The following is a 25,200-nucleotide window of genomic DNA, read 5'->3' as shown; positions in this document are numbered from 1 at the left end:
TGAGAGAAAGAAGCAGAAAGAAAAATGAAATAATTCCTGGAAACTTCCGAAACTATTGTAAAACCATCTACAAATTAGGAATCTCAACAAATTACTAGAGAATAAATGCAAAAATCCAAAAATAGACGTATCATAGTAAAGCTGAAAGTCAAAGAGAAAATATTCAAAGTAGCAAGAGAAAAATAACCCACCACTTACAAAGGAACCACATATGATTAGCAGCTCACTTCTCATCAGAAATAATGAAGGCCAGAAGAGTGTGGAATAACATTCTATGCACTCAAAGGAACAAAAACCTATCAACCAACAATTCTATATCCAGCAAACTGTCTTTCAAAAATAAAGGTGAAATTAGACATCCCCATATAAAGAAAAAATTGAGAGAATTTGTTTCTAGATTTTCTTTACAAGGAGCTCTAAAGGACACTGTCAAGAAAATGAAAACTCACAGGAGAGAACATATTTGTAAATCATATATCTAATAAGAGACACATATAAAGGATATATAAAGAAATCTTACCAGTGAATAATACAAAGACAAAGTGAAAACAAAAACAAACCCAATGGCTCAGGGTATGAAAAGACATTTCTCCAAAGAAGCTACATAAATACCCATTAAGCACTTTAAAAGACGCTTGACATCATTAGTCATCAGGAAAATACAAAACTAAAACCAGAATGTAATACCACTTTCCATTTACTAGGATAATTATAATAATTTTTAAAAGTAAGATATTAACAGCTGTTGGCAAGGATGTGACGAAATTAAAACAGTCATACACTGCTGGTGGGAATATAAAATACCACTTCATAAAAGTTTGTATTTTCTCTATCAGTTAACAGAGTTTCCATGTGACCCAGCAATTAATTCAACACTAAGTAAACTTAAAAGAATTGAAAACATCTGTCCACAGAAACAAAAAAAAAAAACAAAAAAAACCATTTACATTAATATTTGCAGCAGCAGTATTTATAATAGCCAAAAGGTAGAACTAACCCAAATGCCCATCAAGTGATGAATGGATAAACAAAATATTGTATACGTATACGATGGAACATTTCTTGGCTTAAAAAGGAACAAAGTGCTGATTCATGCTACAATAAGTATTTATTTTGAAAATATTGTGCTAACTGAAAGACGCTCACCACAAATGATTGTATATCATATGATCCCATTTATATGAAAGGTCCGTAGTAGGCATATCTAGAGAGACAGCAAGCAGGTTCCTGGTTGCTTTGGACTGTGGGAAATTGGGGCATTAGAGGATGCTAGATAAAGGATGTGAGGTTTCTTTGGAACATATTTTAAAATTGACTGAGGGGATGGCCACATGTATCTGCAAATTGAATTGTACACTTTAGATAGGTAAATTGCATAATATGTGAATTATGTCTCAAAAAGCCATTATAAATTTTTTTTAAAAAAAGGTATGTAAAAACTGCAGTAGGAATATACATTTTTCCTTTTGCCACAAGCTCCAATATGGCTCAGCCTGGCACTGTGAATGATCTTTTCTTTATATATATTTATAATATTTGTTTATCAATGATTTTTCTATTAATTTTAATATATTTTTAAAATGTGGTAGTAACATCTTGTTTACATAGATTACTGAGATTTGGGCTCATTCTTAAATTCCATAACTGAAGCAAATACTTCAGTTGCTTTTCCCTAGTTCCAGGCCTTTCTCTGAGGCTGAAGGAGTTGTCTTAGCTCATTCCGTCATAACAAAATACCATAGACCGGGTAACTTAAACAACAGGAATTTGTTTCGCACAGTTTGTGTGAGGAGTCCAACACCAGTGAGCTCACTGATTCAGGTCTCCAGTGAGGGCCCTGTTCCTGGCTTAGAGATGCCTGCCTTCTTGCTGTATCCTCCCATGGCAGAAAGTGGTGGGGGTGGGAGGAGAGAGAGAGAGAGAGAGAGAAGATAAAGAGAGAATGAGAATGAATGACCTAGTGTCCCTTCTTATAAGAGCAACAATGATATTATTAGGACCTCACACTCATGACCTCCTCTAAATAGAATTACCTCCCAAAGTTTCATCTCCAAATACCATCCCATGGGGAATGCATGAATTTTCATTACATTACATGAATTTTGGAGGAACACAAACATTCAGTTCCTAGCAGGAGCTATCAGCAGAAAACAGAGCTGCAATTACGTTAGAGTCACAATCTGAAAAGCAGCACAGCATCCAGAAGAAATTCTAGGAACCCAGGCGATGCAGTGTTCTAGAAACCTCTGAAATTACTCAGGGATATTTAAGGGAGCTAATTTTTAAAAAGTATGTGTCTGTTGGAACTTATAAAATCAAGTTAAAAATCATTTACTTTTATTCTATAATTACAAATTGGTGAGCCTGAGTTCATATGGCTGATGAAGAGATGTTATGTGGGATTTGATATAACTTTATGAGAATGATAAAATAAAATGGTGAGCAAAATGCTTGCAGCCTTCACCTGAGGAGAAGTGATTCTTGCTTGCTGGTTAGCAACCAGATTTTCTTTTGATTTGCAGAACTTAGTAACATAAGGATAGGAAAACTAGAAGAATCAAGAAAGGCTAAAATAATCTGCATAATAAACAGCTTCCACTAGATTTCCAGTAATAGTGGAATGCCTCATAAAGAACTAACTCTTTTGCAGATAACAACTATATATTTAGGTTGATGCAAAAGTAATTGCGGTGTTCGCCATTAAAAGTAACGGTGAACACCGCAATTACGTTTGCACCAAACTAATACTCGGAAAAAAATGAAATGCAAACACACACACACACACACACACACACACACACCAGCTATCAAAGGCAACGGAGAGTGATCAAAATTGGGTAGAAAGTGGAGAAGGGTCCACAATTGGAAAATGTGACACTGAGATCTTTTACAGTTGTTAAGATTTTCCACCTGACGGCAGGCCCAGGGCAGCACTGTGAAGGACTGAAATCTGATAGAAACCAATCATTTTGCAGGCTGAGAAACACAAAGGACAGGGTTTGTCATGAGCAAAACAGCTTAGAATATTCTGGAAAGCAGCCACTAAGTGGGTGCTCAAATTCCGTACATAAAATCTGCCCAATTCTCTGGCTGACCCTTGAACTGCACATGTGCTTATTAGAATGAGGCCAAAGAAAACGTGAAGAGACTTCAGATGCTACTTTCTGAAGGTCTAGAAATTTAAATTTGTGTTACAGCAAGTTAACTTCCGGCTAAAATTTAAGCAGTACTTTGATAAGCCTTTCCTTCAGAATAAAAGAACTTAATTCAGAGTTTCTATAATGTGTCATTCACAATGTTCACAATAGAATTCAAAATCACTAATCATAAGAGCACCAGGAATAGATGACTTATACTCAAGAGAACAAACAAGCAAGACCAACCATAAGAGGATGATGATAGTGGAATTAGCAGACACGAGTTTCTATAATGTGGTCATATTGTAACTATACTTAAGAGTGTAAAGAAAAAGATGCATAAAGTGCATGAAAATATAGGAAAACTCAGAAGTGAAATGGGAAGTATTAAAATGAAATATAGATATTTTATAATAGAACTGAAAAATTATGTATCTGAACAAAACTGCGAAAGTTAACAGCAGTTCTGAAATCACATAAGAAACAGTTGAAAACTGAAAGCTATATTGTCATTATCATCATCACCATCCAACTGAAAAGAGATTGAAAAATGAACAGAGCATCACAGACTTGTGGAGCAATATCAATAGATCTAACACGTATGTAAACTAGTCACATACTAAAGTAAGACAGTTAATCAGAAAAAAAAAATTGACAGAATATGAGCAGAGATTTCCAAAATTTGGTGAATGAAAAACACATATATTCAAGAAGCTCAGCAGAACTCAAGTAGAATAACTCTAGTGTCTCCCGCCCCGCAACACAAACTCACACCTAGCAACATTTCGGTCAAACTACTGAACACCAGCGATACTGGTCTTTGTAATAGTAGAGAAAAACATAGAGGGCAGGCATACAAATTGTTGCAAACTTATTATGAGAATAAATGGAAGCCAATAGGCAATGTAACTACATGTTTTAACATACTGAAAGAAAAATAGCTTTTGAATGTGTTTGCTCTTGCTTTTCTAGTTCTTTTAATTGTGATGTTAGGGTGTCAATTTTGGATCTTTCTTGCTTTCTCTTGTGGGCATTTAGTGCTATAAATTTCCCTCTACACACTGCTTTGAATGCATCCCAGAGATTCTGGTATGTTGTGTCTTGGTTCTCGTTGGTTTCAAAGAACATCTTTATTTCTGCCTTCATTTCGTTATGTACCCAGTAGTCATTCAGGAGCAGGTTGTTCAGTTTCCACGTAGTTGAGCGGTTTTCAGTGAGATTCTTAATCCTGAGTTCTAGCTTGATTGCACTGTGATCTGAGAGACAGTTTGTTACAATTTCTGTTCTTTTACATTTATTGAGGAGAGCTTTACTTCCAAGTATATGGTCAATTTTGGAATAGGTGTGGTGTGGTGCTGAAAAAAATGTATATTCTGTTGATTTGGGGTGGAGAGTTCTGTAGATGTCTATTAGGTCCGCTTGGTGCAGAGCTGAGTTCAATTCCTGGGTATCCTTGTTGACTTTCTGTCTCGTTGATCTGTCTAATGTTGACAGTGGGGTGTTAAAGTCTCCCATTATTAATGTGTGGGAGTCTAAGTCTCTTTGTAGGTCACTCAGGACTTGCTTTATGAATCTGGGTGCTCCTGTATTGGGTGCATATATATTTAGGATAGTTAGCTCTTCTTGTTGAATTAATCCCTTTATCATTATGTAATGGCCTTCTTTGTCTCTTTTGATCTTTGTTGGTTTAAAGTCTGTTTTATCAGAGACTAGGATTGCAACCCCTGCCTTTTTTTGTTTTCCATTTGCTTGGTAGATCTTCCTCCATCCTTTTATTTTGAGCCTATGTGTGTCTCTGCACGTGAGATGGGTTTCCTGAATACAGCACACTGATGGGTCTTGACTCTTTATCCAATTTGCCAGTCTGTGTCTTTTAATTGGAGCATTTAGTCCATTTACATTTAAAGTTAATATTGTTATGTGTGAATTTGATCCTGTCATTATGATGTTAGCTGGATATTTTGCTCGTTAGTTGATGCAGTCTCTTCCTAGTCTCGATGGTCTTTACATTTCGGTATGATTTTGCAGTGGCTGGTACCGGTTGTGCCTTTCCATGTTTAGCGCTTCCTTCAGGAGCTCTTTTAGGGCAGGCCTGGTGGTGACAAAATCTCTCAGCATTTGCTTGTCTGTAAAGTATTTTATTTCTCCTTCACTTATGAAGCTTAGTTTGGCTGGATATGAAATTCTGGGTTGAAAATTCTTTTCTTTAAGAATTTTGAATATTGGCCCCCACTCTCTTCTGGCTTGTAGGGTTTCTGCCGAGAGATCCGCTGTTAGTCTGATGGGCTTCCCTTTGATGGTAACCCGACCTTTCTCTCTGGCTGCCCTTAACATTTTTTCCTTCATTTCAACTTTGGTGAATCTGACAATTATGTGTCTTGGAGTTGCTCTTCTCGAGGAGTATCTTTGTGGCGTTCTCTGTATTTCCTGAATCTGAATGTTGGCCTGCCTTGCTAGATTGGGGAAGTTCTCCTGGATAATATCCTGCAGAGTGTTTTCCAACTTGTTTCCATTCTCCCCGTCACTTTCAGGTACACCAATCAGACGTAGATTTGGTCTTTTCACATAGTCCCACATTTCTTGGAGGCTTTGCTCGTTTCTTTTTATTCTTTTTTCTCTAAACTTCCCTTCTCGCTTCATTTCATTCATTTCATCTTCCAGGGCTGATACCCTTTCTTCCATTTGATCGCATCGGCTCCTGAGGCTTCTGCATTCTTCACGTAGTTCTCGAGCCTTGGTTTTCAGCATCGCCAAGTCAATCCTAAGCCAAAAGAACAAAGCTGGAGGCATCACACTACCTGACTTCAAACTATACTACAAGACTACAGTAACCAAAACAGCATGGTACTGGTACCAAAACGGAGATATAGATCAATGGAACAGAACAGAGCTGTCAGAAATAATGCCACATATCTACAAGTATCTGATCTTTGACAAACCTGACAAAAACAAGAAATGGGGAAAGGATTCCCTATTTAATAAATGGTGCTGGGAAAACTGGCTAGCCATATGTAGAAAGCTGAAACTGGATCCCTTCCTTACACCTTATACAAAAATCAATTCAAGATGGATTAAAGACTTAAATGTTAGACCTAAAACCATAAAAACCCTAGAAGAAAACCTAGGCATTACCATTCAGGACATAGGCATGGGCAAGGACTTCATGTCTAAAACACCAAAAGCAATGGCAACAAAAGCCAAAATTGACAAATGGGATCTAATTAAACTCAAGAGCTTCTGCACAGCAAAAGAAACTACCATCAGAGTGAACAGGCAACCTACAAAATGGGAGAAAATTTTCGCAACCTACTCATCTGACAAAGGGCTAATATCCAGAATCTACAATGAACTCCAACAAATTTACAAGAAAAAAACAAACAAACCCATCAAAAAGTGGGCGAAGGACATGAACAGACACTTCTCAAAAGAAGACATTTATGCAGCCAAAAAACACATGAAAAAATGCTCACCATCACTGGCCATCAGAGAAATGCAAATCAAAACCACAATGAGATACCATCTCACACCAGTTAGAATGGCAATCATTAAAAAGTCAGGAAACAACAGGTGCTGGAGAGGATGTGGAGAAATAGGAACACTTTTACACTGTTGGTGGGACTGTAAACTAGTTCAACCCTTGTGGAAGTCAGTGTGGCGATTCCTCAGGGATCTAGAACTAGAAATTCCATTCGACCCAGCCATCCCATTACTGGGTATATACCCAAAGGACTATAAATCATGCTGCTATAAAGACACATGCACACGTATGTTTATTGCGGCATTATTCACAATAGCAAAGACTTGGAACCAACCCAAATGTCCAACAATGATAGACTAGATTAAGAAAATGTGGCACATATACACCATGGAATACTATGCAGCCATAAAAAATGATGAGTTCATGTCCTTTGTAGGGACATGGATGAAATTGGAAATCATCATTCTCAGTAAACTATCGCAAGAACAAAAAACCAAACACCGCATATTCTCACTCATAGGTGGGAATTGAACAATGAGAACACATGGACACAGGAAGGGGAACATCACACTTTGGGGACTGTTGTGGGGTGGGGGGAGGGGGGAGGGATAGCATTGGGAGATATACCTAATGCTAGATGACAAGTTGGTGGGTGCAGCACACCAGCGTGGCACATGTATACATATGTAACTTACCTGCACATTGCGCACATGTACCATAAAACCTAAAGTATAATAATAATAATAATAATAATAAAAGAAAAAAAATAAATGAAAATAAAGAGGATTGTCAACATGGGATTCTATATGTGCTGAAAATATTATTTAAATGAAGGTGAGATTAAGACATTGCCAGATACACAAATATGACAAATCATTGTCAAGAAAAGCAAAATAAAGTATTTATTCTATAGCTATCTTAGTCTGTTTTCCGTGGCTCTGAGTCCCTGAGGCTGGGTAATTTATAAAGAAAATAAATTTAGATTTTATAGTTCTGGAGGCTGGGCATTCCAACATTGAGGGGCCGTGTCTGGTCAGCCCCTGGTGAGGGCCTTGTGCTGTGTCATAAAATGGCAGAGGGCATCACAGGCTAGGAGGGGTACGCTGAGAGCCAAAATGGCTTTTATAATGAACCACTCTCGTGATAACTAATCCACTCCCGTGATAACCCATTAGTCCATTAATCTATGAAATGTGTTAATCCATTCATGAGAGCAGAGCCGTAATGACCCATCACCTCTTAAAGGCCTGACCTCTAAATACTGTTACATTGGAGATTAAGTTTTAGCATGAGTTTCAGAGGGAACAAACATTCATAAAACAGCCATAGCTAAATAATAAACTTGGACATTGAGGTATGCTCAAAATGGCAAATATGTGATTATATATATTATTATATATATAAAATCTTTTTAAGTCTCTTAGTTTATTTAGTCTATATAGACAGTTTAAAGAAAAATTATGGCACTGTATTGTGGGGCTTTGGCACATGCAGATATATCATGTATGAGAACCATATCATAAAAACATAAATAGAACGTCATGGTTGCAAAGTTCTTGCATCTCTTAGAAAGTGATACAACGTTAACTATATGTAGAATGTGAAAAGTTAAGGATACATATTGTAATCCCTAGATGAGCATTAATTAATGTGCAAATCTGGGTATTTTAATTTTATTTTTAAAGATATCTAGGAACGGGATTGATTTAGTAAATTGAAATGCAGTTGCTGAAGTACCAGATGTGTCAGCACAGTTAAAATATGGATAATAACTTGAAACTTCTGGCTTGGTTTGTTGCCTAATCAAAACAATCTGTGCTACTAAATAATAACATTATAAAAATAATTTTTGTTTTTATTTTAGATTCCTGGAATATATAAACAGGTTAGTTGCTTGGATATACTGCACGATGCTGCATGGTCCTATAATCCAGGTAGTGAGAATAGTACCTGATAGGTCATTTTTCAACCCTCCCCCCTCTCCCCTCTTACCCTTCTATTAGTCCTCAGAGTCTATTGTTTCCATCTTCATGTCTATACATACCCAATGATTAGCTCCCACTTATAAGTGAGAACATGAGGTATTTGATTTTCTGTTCCCGCTCATTTTCTTAGGGTAATAACCTTCAGCTGCATCCATATTTATGCAAAGGGCATGATTTCATTTATTTTTATGGCTGCATAGTATTCCATGGTGTACATGTACCACATTTTATTTATCCAATCCACCATTAGTGGGCACCTAGTTTAATTCCATGCCTTTGCTATTGTGAATAGTGCAGCGATGACTCTACAAGTGCATGTGTCCTTTGGTATAATGATCTATTTTCCTTTGGGTGTATACCTAGTAATGGGATTGCTAGGTCAAATGGTAGTTCTAAGTTCTTTGAGAAAATGCTGAACTGCTTTCCACAGTGGCTGAACTAATGTAAATTCCAAACAAAAGTGTATAAGTGTTCCCTTTTCTCTGCAGCCTCACCAACATCTGTTAGTTATTTTTTGTCTTTTTAATAATAGCCATTCTGATTGCTGTGAGGTGGTATCTCATTGTGGTTTTGATTTGCATTTCTCTGATCATTAGAGATGTTGAACATTTTTTCGTATGTCTGCTGGCCACCTTATGTCTGCTCTTGAGAAATATCTGTTCATGTCTTTTGCCCACTTTTTAATGGGGTTATATGTTTTTTTTGCTTGTTAAGTTCCTTATAGATTCGGAATATTAGACATTCATCAGATGCATAGTTTGCAAATATTTTCCCCCATTCTGTGCGTTGTCTATTTACTCTGTGATTGTGATTGTCTTTTTTTTTTTTTTTGCTGTGCAAAAGCTCTTTAATTAGGCCCCACTTGTTAATTTTTATTTTTGTTATACTTGCTTTTGAGGACTTCGTCATAAATTCTTTGCCAGGGTTGATCTCCAGAATAGTATTTCCTAGGTTATATTCTAAGATTCTTATAGTTTGAGGTCTTAGATTTAAATAGTTAATCTATCATTTGTAAATTTTTGTATATGGTGTAAGGTAGGGGTCCAGTTTCATTCTTCTGCATATGGCTAGCCAGTTATCCAGGTATCATTTAGTGACTGCAGAGTCTTTCCCCATTGCTTACTTTTGTCAGCTTCATTGAAGATCAGATGGTTTTAGATGCGTGGCTTTCTTTCCAGGTTTTCTGTTATATTCTATTGGCCTATTTTTGTATGTGTGTTTCTGTAACAGTACCATGTTTTTTGTGTGCACACACAAAAATATATATGAAGAGAGAGAGGGACAGAAATTTTAAAGGAATTTTCTCATTGAGCAAGCAGACCAACATACTGGAAATTCAGGAAAGAGTTGATGTTACAATCCTGAGTCATAAATCCACAGTCTGAAAGCTTGGGCAGGGTTTCTATGCTGTAATCTTGAGGCAGAATTGATTCTTGCTCAGGAAACTTCCGTTTTTACCTCTTACATTTTTTAACTGATTGAATGAGGCTCACCCACATTTTGGAGGGTAGTTTGCTTTGCTCAAAGTCTACTGATTTACATGCTAATTGTGTCTAAAAAATACCTTCTCAGCAACATCTAAACTGTGTTTGACCAAATGGCCTAGTCATGTTGACACATAAAATTAACCATCTCAAATGCTTGTCTTTTTCTTTTAATTGTTAGGTTTAAATATAAGCTATATGTGACAATGGAATGGGCAAATAAATAACTGTTATGAACACTATTCTGGCATTCTTTACTAGCATGATATTTATTGAGACAGAAAACTACATAAAGTATAATTTGGTAAAAGTGATATTGTTATTTATCATGTATTCAATGTCTTTTCAGGATTTTAATCATTAAAAACATTTAATTTTCAAATAAGTTATTTATATCTTATACTTTCAAATGTTATAGCTCAAAACATCATTTACTGAAGATGTTAGGCATGATTTAGACAGGACTAACTCTCACATGTCAAACTTGCTCACATATTCAGGTAAAGGGTCCAAACAATTTTTGGTAGATGGAACCCAAATCTTAGAAAACGCTGTTTCTGTTTTCTCCTCTTTGTGTGTTTTTTTTTTTTTTTTTTTTTATCTTTTACCCATGTAGGGTAAGCACAGTAAAGCAACTGCTTGTAAAAGTCATGTCAGAAAGAAGCATTAGGAGCATTGCAATATTAAAAACAGCAACAAAATTCTCATCAGTTAGATTGCAGGTTGGGTCTATTACACTTCAACAAACCTAACTAGTTTTTATTCATTTATGAGTCAAGAGGAAAGGATATTTTTAAAGGAGAAATAGCCTTCGGTGCAGTCACAGAATGGAACAATTTATAATTTACCTGAAAAAGTTATAATCTTTCTACTAGGAGGTTTTTAGGAATTCACTATTCATTTATTTATTTGTTAATGTTGCATACCTCTTTTTCTTTATCATAAGACTTAGAAGCTTTATAAGCAGAAAGTGATAAGTTTATAACCCAGGAATTTCAGAATGAGAAAAAAACTTACCCCTTGAGCAACATGGTGAAATCTCATCTCTACAAAAAAAAAAAATACAAAAGTCAGCCATGCATAGTAGTATGTGCCTATAGTCCCAGCTACTAGGGAGGCTGAGTGGGGAGGATCTCTTGGGCCCAGGAGGTCAAGGCTGCATGAACCATGGTTGTGCCTTTGCACTCCAGCCTGGGTGACAGAGTGAGAATATGTCTCAAAAAACAAAACAAAAAACATAACAGAGAAAGAAAAGAAAAAAACATACCTTTGAGAAAATAGGCTTAGCCTGTTTTAAGCTGCACAAATAACTTCAACTAGCATTGTTTTTAGTAGCAAAAATGTAGAGACAATCCAAACATTCATCGATGGAAGAATAAATACATTTGGTATGGTCAAACAATGGATTAATCAAAAACACAGAAAGAAAAAGTGCACTTATCTAAATCAGTTAACTTCAAATATACAATTTTAAGTGAATACCAATATGTTGCAAAAATTGGGCAGTACCTGTTTGCTAATGCTTATATAAGTACCAGTAACAATATATATATTTTTTATGAAAGCATGTTTGTAAAATATGTATAAAATCCCAAATGGAGAGAAACATAGTCACTCAGCATCTCAGGCAAAAGATAGAAGACATAAGATGGAAATGAAAATAATTGGGTGGGAATTTCTGCAGTACATCTGCAAAGCTTTTCTGTTTTTCTTTTCTTTTCTTTCTTTCTTTTTTTGTTTGTTTGTCTTTTTTTTGTTTGTTTTTCTTGAGATGGAGTCTCATTCTGCCACCCAGGCTGGAGTGCAGTGGGTGCACTTAGGAAAAGATATTGGCAAACTTTTCCTAATAGATGGAAAATATGTGAGAGTATACATTATAGTGGTTAAATTAAGGTTATCATTATATGGCTGTCTGCTATATTAGTCTCTGTGTTTTTATCTGTGCAGTCACAATTAAAAAAGATGATATTAAGACATTATCATAACAGAAGCAGAGATTTATAGCTACTAATTAGGGATATTTACATCCAATTGTACCTTCTACAAAGTACAGCAGCAACAAGCAGTTCTATTTTATTTTACATCAGCTCTGCCTTCTCTCATCTTTGAAAAAACTGTATTTGTTATCTATCAAAATTGTCAAAATTCCTTACGCTTTCTAAAAGATCTATGAATGGTACAGGGTCAATAAAATTCTTTGAAAATCTTAAAATCAAACCAATATACCTTTAGACACAAGCTGAGGATGTTACACTGAGTAACAGTGACAAATTAGTGATCAATGCGTGTCTAATAATACATTCAAATGCATGCTAATACTTAATCCAATGCATATCCTTATCTTAAAATCAAATAATCATGTGCATATTCAGAGGCAAGGTTATGTTATTCTCTTAAATAGTACTATTTCAAGAATTATAAAAAGCATGCTTCTAACCTAGTGGAAAAAAAAATAAGGATCCATGGAAAATTTTTCTAATAAAGGAGAGCTCTCTGATTTATTATGTATGACTATAACAGAGTGCAATTCTATAAATTGGAAAAAAAAACTACAGTGATAAAACTGATACAATCTATCTGCTTGCCTATGTAGAGCTGGCCTATAGAGAGAGAGGATTGAAGTCTTACTTCCCCTGCAAACATATAGGTTAAAATAAGATTGCTTAATAGCTCCCTGCTGCTTTTATCAGAAGGGCAGTTAGAAATCATACAAGCTCCACTTTATATTTCATCTTCCATGCTACATTTAATAATATAATCTCAAATAAGGCCACATGTTGAGGCATAATTCTGCTGCTCAAAATTTTAAAAATGTCATTTTCAGAAGAAGATATTCAACACATTCAAGGAGAAATTATTCACATATTCCCAAAGTTGGCTTTATGTATATTTTCATCACTCTTATAGAGTAAACAAAGCTCAAATTTTCATCAGAAGGTGAAAACATTGGAAAAAAGATAAGGACTTTTCTCTGCAGTCAAGGTAAATTAATTAGAAATGCAATCAAAGAACTATTTTACTAATATAAATTAATTTACTTGTAACAATCTAGTTGCATTTTTGTCTAAACAAAATAATTTACCTGATTAGAGTAATATGTGTTAGTCTGTTCTTGCATTGCTATAAAGAAATACCTGAGATTGAATAATTTATAAAACAAAGAGGTTTAATTTGCTCGTGGTTCTGCAGGCTGTACAGAAAGCATAGCAGCTTCTGCTGCTGGGAAGGCCTCAGGAAACTTACAATCACGGCAGAAGGCAAAGGGGAAACAGCAAGTCTTACATTGCCAAAGCAGAAGGAAGAAAGTGAGAGTGGGGAGGTGCCACAGGCTTTTAAACAACCAGATCTGGTGAGAACTCTAGCACGAGAACAGCAATAGAAAGAGCATGGTCTTTATAAGGAAGAATATCTGAATTTGAATTTTAACTCTTTTACTTATTAAATATAGCTGTGGACCAGTGTCTTTATGCTTTTACAGCAATTAGAATAGTGACTAACAGAAAAAGTTCAAATAATTTTAGCTATTAGGATTACTTTTAAACATTTATTCATATCTATTATTATGTACGTCCTTTAAAATAATTTCATTGTAATGGTCAGTAATGAAATAAGTAATAATGGATTCATTATAATACTGAAAGTTTACTTAAACAATAAATCCATATTTAGACATACATAAAAGTGGCAATAAAAGTTTATTTAGCTACAAGAACATTGAGATGCACAGTGAGCCAGGAAGTGTACCATATGCCATGTTACACCTGGATGCTGTGTGGTGGCACCTTAATCACTCTTCTAATGTCATTATAGTTCTTGAATATTGGAAGACATATGGTATTTTGCCTCCTTAGTGGCGCATTTTCATCCTAGCTTGGTTGACAGTTATTTACTATTAATCTTCTGCCAGCTGTAAATATGATGTTAAAAATAAAACTTGTCTCTACAGAAGAACTTCCTCTTGGGTGTTTTACATGCTCTCCCTTTATTGGCATCAACTCGTGTCAAGAATTCCATTATCTGTTCTTTTCATTTTGTCCTAAGCAATTCTTAATAAAAATAACCATCAGCTCTTTGGTATGAATGCAATATAAAAAATTTTAAAAAATAAAACTAGTTTATTAACTAAAGGATAATGTCCATGCTACATTACAATTTATAAAGTCCTCTCTCCAGTCTATTGATTCCAAGATGTAAAACTCTAAAAGAAGTTCTCAGGCAGAACTAACCTGAACAAATATCTTTTCACAATGCATGAATTAATGGGGCTCAAAAAAATCATCATTTTATTTGAAAAAGAGTTCTGAGAAGGTTCTAGCCAATGTCAGAATCTGCCTGAGCCTCAATCTTCACCTCATTTGATATCAGGGCATGTGGAGAAAAGGAGTGAAGTGAGCATGCTATGTTTTGTTGGGTGGGCTCAGGGTTAACAAGTGACACTGCCTCTTTCTTAATCTACTATACGGAATAAAATAAAAAAACCTGCCACTTCTAACATATAGTTTGGAAGTCCAGTGACAATGGGATTGAGAGTGAAGGTTTAAAAAATCAGAAATGGTTCTAAAAAGAGCTCCCGGGAACTGGATTCACCAAAAGTTACTGTCGCACATCACATCTCCCCTGCACACAGCTTCTTTCCTGCACGCCGCTTCTCCCCTGCACACTGCTTCTCCCCTGCAAGCTGCTTCTCCTCTACATGCACAGAGCCTGGTAAGAGGTAGTTATCTAATAAAAGAGGGAAAGGGAAACCCTAACTCAGAAGAGAGATGGAAACTGAAAATTTATGGCCACTTTCACAGCTGTGGGAAGCATGAACAAGAAAGATGCTGAGAAAATTAGAGGAAGGCCCACAAGGTGACTTAGATGTCTAAATGTCCTAAATTAAAAGGTGGGTGTGGCTACAGCGAGAGCACATCATCCATTGCTCAGGTATTGAAACAACAGGCTGGGGGCTCCCCATGACCTGCCGCCCACCCACCTTCACCACCACCACCATGCAGGGAACATAAGAGACCCAGGGAACATAAGAGAGCTGCAGCACCCAACAGCTCCAAGAAAAAACAGACACAAAAAACAGCCTAGAAGTGTGCATGGAATTCACCCCAGGGGGGTAACCTTAAGTCAAGATTAGCCTGACATGGAAGAGAATGGGATATCCTTTGCCACCACCAAAAGTGCAGGTGGTGGAATTGTTTCTGATCCCTGAAGCAGGAGTTCTTAACTCTTCCTACTGACAAATTTTTGAAGCATGCTGGTTAAATACTAGCATCCCATTGATACAGAACTTTATGTCACGCACACAGTGGATTAGACATATTATTGTGGGTTGTTATACACACCTATCAATTGACCACAACAGGTTTCTGGAAAATAAGGTGAAATCTGAGTGACATGTCACTGTTCTATAACTGACCATTGAAACCCAACTTATATATGAGACTGATAAGTTTGATCAGGTAAGATCATACAAAAAAAATGAAGGTAGGGTTTTTTTTTTTTTTTTTTTTTTTGGTGAGAGTTTCTGTGTAAAAGTGTGCAAGAGAAACACTATTTAATAAGAAATAGCTGTACGAGTTAGCTAACAAACCTTATCTCCACTTAATCTAATCTTGAACACCATCGTTTTTGAGGAAAAATCTTCATTACCCACCTGTATCAGTCAGTGTACAGGCAGGAGATAGAAAGCAGACAGGAGTTTGAGCAATTCACTACAAGCAACAAGGTGAGAATTGCTGCAAATGCTTTCCAGGCAGACAGCATGTACACAAAGTTCAGATGGAAACGTACAAAGTGCTTTCAAAAACAACAGTTAGCCACCTGGAGGGTAAGTTTTAGTTGTGGCATATTGATAGAGCCTTACATAACTGTCTAATCCTGTCCTAGTTACTGGGAAGTGGTGAGAAGAAAAAGATAAACCAAGACTATGCCCTTAAAAGCCTTATTCTAACAAATAAAGTAATGTCTGATGGTGGTATGTACTATAAAGAAAGGGATGTAGGTAACAGGCTGGAAAGGAAGGTAGTGAGAGGACAGGTAAGTTGTAATGAGATTTGAAAAGGTCTTAAATCCAGAATAACAATGTTTGGATTTTGGTCAGTGCATGAAATAAATAAACTAAAGATTTTTTTTAACATAAATCAATTAAAATATATTTTTAGAAAGGCTAGGGGAGATGGTGTGAGGAGATGCTTGGCATCCAGAAGCTGATTGTTTTGCAGTTTCAGCAAAAACAGATAAATCATAGATTATCTCCACCACACAGTCTTGCACACCAGATTGTAAACTCCTTAGAAGCAGAGAACCTCTCTGTCTGTTGAGTAATTACAATAATCACTGGCCTGGAATTAGCATTTAATAAGTATTTTTGAATAAATAAGTAAATGTATCATATGCACATTGTGTGTATATGTCAACCTCTTTCTGAAAGAGTTGAGGGTTTTTTCACATGAGTATTTTTTAAGACATTAGCCATGTTTCATATTATTAAAAAGAACAGATATTTGACTAGTGCATATAAAGTGCACTATACTATTACTGCCCCAGAAAAAGAAAAGATGGCTCACAGAATTATTCTTCAATAAAATTTCTAATATTTTATTTATCCGTCTTCAAATAATTGAATCCAAAAATTCAATTACCTAGAACTGCTACACATTCCAAGAATTTCAAGAATTATTATTTTCCAAGTGCAGAATATGCATTTCCATGAACTTAAAAGATCCATACTGATAACTGATGATTAATTTGTGTCTCCATTAACTGGGGACACTGAATACATTTTTCATCACCACCTTATTCTGCGAGAGCACATTCACTATCATAACTGACATTTCAAAAGAGAAAGACACAACTGTTAAAAATGCCCAGGTGTTAGCATTCAAATATGATTGTTACAAAAAAAAACAAACAACTCTTTTAATGCTTTGAAAGATATGAATTATATTTACCCCAAGGAAAACATGAGCCTGGATTTTGTGTGCAAAGCCTGGATTTCTATGCAAAGTTTCCAGTTGGCTCTTCTTGTAATTCCCTCATTTCCTACATCCCCTGGGACACAGAAAACACAGGATAGTTAGTGTTCAGCATTTGGGTTTTCGTTGGTTTGGAGTTGAGCTCTGAATTCTTAAAATAAGTTTTCATCCCAGCACCTGCAATTGATTTGTACCAGTTAAAATATTAATGAAAATGCAAACTAAAGCTTTCATGAAAGTGTTTAGGTTAGTATTTGATGACTCTACAAGATGTTTTAATTAAATACTGTTAACTATGATGTGTATTGAATACAGCAAACATGAAGTGATGTGTAGTCTTTTAGAGAAAATTCTGTGTAATTTACCCTGAAACTCAGCTCTAATCATTTGTAAAACTTTATTTCTATAAACATATATAAATTCTAATAAACCTACTCAAATTTTTTAAATTTAATGATTTTTAGCCTACCATTTGTCTACCTTTTCCAATTAAAATGAGTTTATATATTTAAATTGTTAACAAAGTAAAGTTATTATTTTCCCAGGTATTTTCTGGGCCATTACATGCTAGTCATAAAAAGTATGTGCTCTGGAATAGCTCACAGCCTAGAAAAATAAACAAATTTACAAAAATGTAGGTACATGTCATTTGCACACATACATACACAATGACAATGCAAAGGAAGAAATGAGAGGTAGTCAAGGGACAGCTTTAGAGAACTATAGTTTTGTGGGTCTAAAATGTTCAACATGTCTACTCTGGCATGTCAGAATAAACAATGTTTCAGTTTAGAATTCATCTAAGTTACATGAGAGAGCCATTGAGTGTGTAATAGAGCACCTGGAATATTCTGAATGTGTATTTTTGTAATGAAACCAACAACTGCCACAACAAAAACCAGGTTGAAGTCAGGGGTTGCCAGCTCAACTCAATTTGCATTTCATGGAGAATCTCGGGAATTGATTGGATTACTCTTTAAACAGGGGAATGCTTTCATAAACTACACCACAAAATATGCAGTGGCAATTTTGTAAAACGAACCCAAGAATCTGAGGGCTGTGAGGGGAAACATTCCTTGAAAAGCATCCTAAGTCTAAGCCATTTGAAAAAGCGGGCAGTTGGATATATAACAATTCTAGAAAACTTGAATACTTTAAACCACAAAACTCTCTTATGAGTTAAATATGCTAATGTTTAGTGATCTGCCACTTCTACGAAATGATATTAGTGAGGAAAATGTATAAGGGCCAAGAGATGAAATGACACTCAATCAACCTATGTTAAGTAAAACATAACTGTTTTTCATTATACATAATCAAAATGTTCTCAACAAGAAGAAAATTTTCATGGGTCAAATAATCCAATGATGTACATGATTGGAAGTTTTGCCTGAAATATAATTCTCATTCAAATAGTATTAAACTCTGTGATAAAAGTGTTCTTATTTATTTGGGTTACTTCAGATCTTTTTAAGGTCATTTTAGGTCATGGTCATTTAGTCTCTTAATCATATTTTTCCTCCTTCTTTTCAGATTGCAAAAACGACTAAGAACTCTGAAGTTAACTACCAAAAGCACCTGTAAGAATTCCATAGGGAGGCCGAGGCGGGTGGATCACAAGGTCAGGAGATCGAGACCATCCTGGCTAACACGAAGAAACCCCGTCTCTACTAAAAAATACAAAAAATTAGCCGGGCGTGGTGGCAGGCGCCTGTAGTCCCAGCTACTGGGGAGGCTGAGGCAGGAGAATGGCGTGAACTTGGGAGGCAGAGCTTGCAGTGAGCCGAGATCGTGCCACTGCACTCCAGCCTGGGCGACAGAGCGAGACTCCGTCTCAAAAAAAAAAAAAAAAGAATTCCACAGAAGTGGAAAAAAAGAGGAGGCCACATACAAAATTGGTCTGTAGAGCATCTGTGGAATAGTGTATGTGATTTACGGGGGAATGCTTATTACTGGGGAGGGTATTATTGATGAAGAGAAAAAAAACGAAAGTGCCTGAGAAAAGCAACATTGAATAACTAAAGTATACCTCAGGTTTAAGCTGACTGTAGATAAAAGAAAAAAAAAAGAAAAGGTAAGAAAAGAAAAAGAAGAAGGGGGAGAAGGAGGGAAGGGGAGGGGAGGGAAGGGAAGGGAAGGGAAGGAATTCTTGGGACATTCACAATGAATTTTCTTTTTTTTTTTATTTAACCATTTATTTTGACAGAGGGCAAAATAAGTTTGCATTACATTTCATCTCCCTTTTATTAAACTATTGAACTGATTTTATTTATTTTATTTTATTTATTTATTTATTTTTAATTTTTATTTATTATTATTATACTTTAGGTATATCTCCCAATGCTATCCCTCCCCCCTCCCCCCACCCCACAACAGTCCCCAGAGTGTGATGTTCCCCTTCCTGTGTCCATGTGTTCTCACTGTTCACTTCCCACCTATGAGTGAGAATATGCGGTGTTTGGTTTTTTGTCCTTGTGATAGTTTACTGAGAATGATGATTTCCAATTTCATCCATGTCCCTACAAAGGACATGAACTCATCATTTTTTATGGCTGCATAGTATTCCATGGTGTATATGTGCCACATTTTCTTAATCCAGTCTATCATTGCTGGACATTTGGGTTGGTTCCAAGTCTTTGCTATTGTGAATAATGCCGCAATAAACATACATGTGCATGTGTCTTTATAGCAGCATGATTTACAGTCCTTTGGGTATATATCCAGTAATGGGATGGCTGGGTCAAATGGTATTTCTAGTTCTAGATCCCTGAGGAATCGCCACACTGACTTCCACAATGGTTGAACTAGTTTACAGTCCCACCAACAGTGTAAAAGTGTTCCTATTTTTCCACATCCTCTCCAGCACCTGTTGTTTCCTGATTTTTTAATGATTGCCATTCTAACTGGTGTGAGATGGTATCTCATTGTGGTTTTGATTTGCATTTCTCTGATGGCCAGTGATGGTGAGCATTTTTTCATGTGTTTTTTGGCTGCATAAATGTCTTTTGAGAAGTGTCTGTTCATGTCCTTCGCCCACTTTTTGATGGGGTTGTTTGTTTTTTTCTTGTAAATTTGTTGGAGTTCATTGTAGATTCTGGATATTAGCCTTTTGTCAGATGAGTAGGTTGCAAAAATTTTCTCCCATTTTGTAGGTTGCCTGTTCATTCTGATGGTAGTTTCCTTTGCTGTGCAGAAGCTCTTGAGTTTAACTAGATCCCATTGTCAACTTTGGCTTTTGTTGCCATTGCTTTTGGTGTTTTAGACATGAAGTTCTTGCCCATGCCTATGTCCTGAATGATAATGCCTAGGGTTTCTTCTAGGGTTTTTGTGGTTTTAGGTCTAACATTTAAGTCTTTAATCCGTCTTGAATTGATTTTTGTATAAGGTGTGAGGAAGGGATCCAGTTTCAGCTTTCTCCATATGGCTAGCCAGTTTTCCCAGCACCATTTATTAAATAAGGAATCCTTTCCCCATTGCTTGTTTTTCTCAGGTTTGTCAAAGATCAGATAGTTGTAGATATGCAGCATTATTTCTGAAGGCTCTGTTCTGTTCCATTGATCTATATCTCTGTTTTGGTACCAGTACCATGCTGTTTTGGTTACTGTAGCCTTGTAGTATAGTTTGAAGTCAGGTAGTGTGATGCCTCCAGCTTTGTTCTTTTGGCTTAGGATTGACTTGGCGATGCGGGCTCTTTTTTGGTTTCATATGAACTTTAAAGTAGTTTTTTCCAATTCTGTGAAGAAAGTCATTGGTAGCTTGATGGGGATGGCATTGAATCTGTAAATTACCTTGGGCAGTATGGCCATTTTCACGATATTGATTCTTCCTATCCATGAGCATGGAATGTTCTTCCATTTGTTTGTATCCTCTTTTATTTCCTTGAGCAGTGGTTTGTAGTTCTCCTTGAAGAGGTCCTTCACATCCCTTGTAAGTTGGATTCCTAGGTATTTTATTCTCTTTGAAGCAATTGTGAATGGGAGTTCACTCATGATTTGGCTCTCTGTCTGTTGTTTGTATATAAGAATGCTTGTGATTTTTGAACATTGATTTTGTATCCTGAGACTTTGCTGAAGTTGCTTATCAGCTTAAGGAGATTTTGGGCTGAGACAATGGGGTTTTCTAGATATACCATCATGTCATCTGCAAACAGGGACAATTTGACTTCCTCTTTTCCTAATTGAATACCCATTATTTCCTTCTCCTGCCTAATTGCCCTGGCCAGAACTTCCAACACTATGTTGAATAGGAATGGTGAGAGAGGGCATCCCTGTCTTGTGCCAGTTTTCAAAGGGAAGGCTTCCAGTTTTTGCCCATTCAGTATGATATTGGCTGTGGGTTTGTCATAGATAGCTCTTACTATTTTGAGATATGTCCCATCAATACCTAATTTATTGAGAGTTTTTAGCATGAAGGGTTGTTGAATTTTGTCAAAGGCCTTTTCTGCGTCTATTGAGATAATCATGTGTTTTTTGTCTTTGGTTCTGTTTATATGCTGGATTACATTTATTGATTTGCGTATATTGAACCAGCCTTGCATCCCAGGGATGAAGCCCACTTGATCATGGTGGATAAGCTTTTTGATGTGCTGCTGAATTTGGTTTGCCAGTATTTTATTGAGGATTTTTGCATCAATGTTCATCAATGATATTGGTCTAAAATTCTCTTTTTTGGTTGTGTCTCTGCCCGGCTTTGGTATCAGGATGATGCTGGCCTCATAAAATGAGTTAGGGAGGATTCCCTCTTTTTCTATTGATTGGAATAGTTTCAGAAGGAATGGTACCAGTTCATCCTTGTGCCTCTGGTAGAATTTGGCTGTGAATCCATCTGGTCCTGGACTCTTTTTGGTTGGTAAGCTATTGATTATTGCCACAATTTCAGCTCCTGTTATTGGTCTATTCAGAGATTCAACTTCTTCCTGGTTTAGTCTTGGGAGAGTGTATGTGTCGAGGAATTTATCCATTTCTTCTAGATTTTCTAGTTTATTTGCATAGTGGTGTTTGTAATATTCTCTGATGGTAGTTTGTATTTCTGTGGGATCAGTGGTGATATCCCCTTTATCATTTTTTATTGCATCTATTTGATTCTTCTCTCTTTTTTTCTTTATTAGTCTTGCTAGTGGTCTATCAATTTTGTTGATCCTTTCAAAAAACCAGCTCCTGGATTCACTGATTTTTTGAAGGGTTTTTTGTGTCTCTATTTCCTTCAGTTCTGCTCTGATTTTAGTTATTTCTTGCCTTCTGCTAGCTTTTGAATGTGTTTGCTCTTGCTTCTCTAGTTCTTTTAATTGTGATGTTAGGGTGTCAATTTTGGATCTTTCCTGCTTTCTCTTGTGGGCATTTAGTGCTATAAATTTCCCTCTACACACTGCTTTGAATGCATCCCAGAGATTCTGGTATGTTGTGTCTTGGTTCTCGTTGGTTTCAAAGAACATCTTTATTTCTGCCTTCATTTCGTTATGTACCCAGTAGTCATTCAGGAGCAGGTTGTTCAGTTTCCATGTAGTTGAGCGGTTTTCAGTGAGATTCTTAATCCTGAGTTCTAGCTTGATTGCACTGTGATCTGAGAGATAGTTTCTTATAATTTCTGTTCTTTTACATTTACTGAGGAGAGCTTTACTTCCAAGTATGTGGTCAATTTTGGAATAGGTGTGGTGTGGTGCTGAAAAAAATGTATATTCTGTTGATTTGGGGTGGAGAGTTCTGTAGATGTCTATTAGGTCCGCTTGGTGCAGAGCTGAGTTCAATTCCTGGGTATCCTTGTTGACTTTCTGTCTCGTCGATCTGTCTAATGTTGACAGTGGGGTGTTAAAGTCTCCCATTATTAATGTGTGGGAGTCTAAGTCTCTGTGTAGGTCACTCAGGACTTGCTTTATGAATCTGGGTGCTCCTGTATTGGGTGCATGTATATTTAGGATAGTTAGCTCTTCTTGTTGAATTGATCCCTTTACCATTATGTAATGGCCTTCTTTGTCTCTTTTGATCTTTGTTAGTTTAAAGTCTGTTTTATCAGAGACTAGGATTGCAACCCCTGCCTTTTTTTGCTTTCCATTTGCTTGGTAGATCTTCCTCCATCCTTTTATTTTGAGCCTATGTGTGTCTCTGCATGTGGGATGGGTTTCCTGAATACAGCACACTGATGGGTCTTGACTCTTTATCCAATTTGCCAGTCTGTGTCTTTTAATTGGAGCATTTAGTCCATTTACATTTAAAGTTAATATTGTTATGTGTGAATTTGATCCTGTCATTATGATGTTAGCTGGTTATTTTGCTCGTTAGTTGATGCAGTCTCTTCCTAGTCTCGATGGTCTTTACATTTTGGCATGATTTTGCAGCGGCTGGTACCGGTTGTGCCTTTCCATGTTTAGCGCTTCCTTCAGGAGCTCTTTTAGGGCAGGCCTGGTGGTGACAAAATCTCTCAGCATTTGCTTGTCTGTAAAGTATTTTATTTCTCCTTCACTTATGAAGCTTAGTTTGGCTGGATATGAAATTCTGGGTTGAAAATTCTTTTCTTTAAGAATGTTGAATATTGGCCCCCACTCTCTTCTGGCTTGTAGGGTTTCTGCCGAGAGATCTGCTGTTAGTCTGATGGGCTTCCCTTTGAGGGTAACCCGACCTTTCTCTCTGGCTGCCCTTAACATTTTTTCCTTCATTTCAACTTTGGTGAATCTGACAATTATGTGTCTTGGAGTTGCTCTTCTCGAGGAGTATCTTTGTGGCATTCTCTGTATTTCCTGAATCTGAATGTTGGCCTGCCTTGCTAGATTGGGGAAGTTCTGGATAATATCCTGCAGAGTGTTTTCCAACTTGGTTCCATTCTCCCCGTCACTTTCAGGTACACCAATCAGACATAGATTTGGTCTTTTCACATAGTCCCATATTTCTTGGAGGCTTTGCTCTTTTCTTGTTATTCTTTTTTCTCTAAACTTCCCTTCTCGCTTCATTTCATTCATTTCATCTTCCATCGCTGATACCCTTTCTTCCATTTGATCACATCGGCTTCTGAGGCTTCTGCATTCTTCACATAGTTCTCGAGCCTTGGTTTTCAGCTCCATCAGCTCCTTTAAGCACTTCTCTGTATTGGTTATTCTAGTTATACATTCTTCTAAATTTTTTTCAAAGTTTTCAACTTCTTTGCCTTTGGTTTGAATATCCTCCCGTAGCTCGGAGTAATTTGATCGTCTGAAGCCTTCTTCTCTCAGCTCGTCAAAGTCATTCTCCGTCCAGCTTTGTTCCGTTGCTGGTGAGGAACTGCGTTCCTTTGGAGGAGGAGAGGCGCTCTGCTTTTTAGAGTTTCCAGTTTTTCTGCTCTGTTTTTTCCCCATCTTTGTGGTTTTATCTACTTTTGGTCTTTGATGATGGTGATGTACAGATGGGTTTTTGGTGTGGATGTCCTTTCTGTTAGTTTTCCTTCTAACAGACAGGACCCTCAGCTGCAGGTCTGTTGGAGTACGTGGCCGGCTGTGTGAGGTGTCAGTCTGCCCCTGCTGGGGGGTGCCTCCCAGTTAGGCTGCTCGGGGGTCAGGGGTCAGGGACCCACTTGAGGAGGCAGTCAGCCCGTTCTCAGATCTCCAGCTGCGTGCTGGGAGAACCACTGCTCTCCTCAAAGCTGTCAGACAGGGACATTTAAGTCTGCAGAGGTTACTGCTGTCTTTTTGTTTGTCTGTGCCCTGCCCCCAGAGGTGGAGCCTACAGAGGCAGGTAGGCCTCCTTGAGCTGTGGTGGGCTCCACCAAGTTCAAGCTTCCTGGCTGCGTTGTTTACCTAAGCGAGCCTGGGCAATGGCGGGCGCCCCTCCCCCAGCCTGGCTGCCACCTTGCAGTTTGATCTCAGACTGCTGTGCTAGCAATCAGCGAGACTCCGTGGGCATAGGACCCTCTGAGCCAGGTGCGGGATATAATCTCCTGGTGTGCCGTTTTTTAAGCCCGTCGGAAAATTGCAGTATTCGGGTGGGAGTGACCCGGTTTTCCAGGTGCCGTCTGTCACCCCTTTCTTTGACCAGGAAAGGGAACTCCCTGACCCCTTGCGCTTCCCGAGTGAGGCAATGCCTCGCCCTTCTTTGGCTCACGCATGGTGCGCGCCACCCACTGACCTGCGCCCACTGTCTGGCACTCCCTAGTGAGATGAACCCGGTACCTCAGATGGAAATGCAG

This window comes from Pongo pygmaeus, chromosome 17 (genome assembly GCF_028885625.2).
Source record: "Pongo pygmaeus isolate AG05252 chromosome 17, NHGRI_mPonPyg2-v2.0_pri, whole genome shotgun sequence".
Lineage (NCBI taxonomy): Eukaryota > Metazoa > Chordata > Mammalia > Primates > Hominidae > Pongo > Pongo pygmaeus.
Note: the sequence above shows the minus strand (reverse complement) of the source record.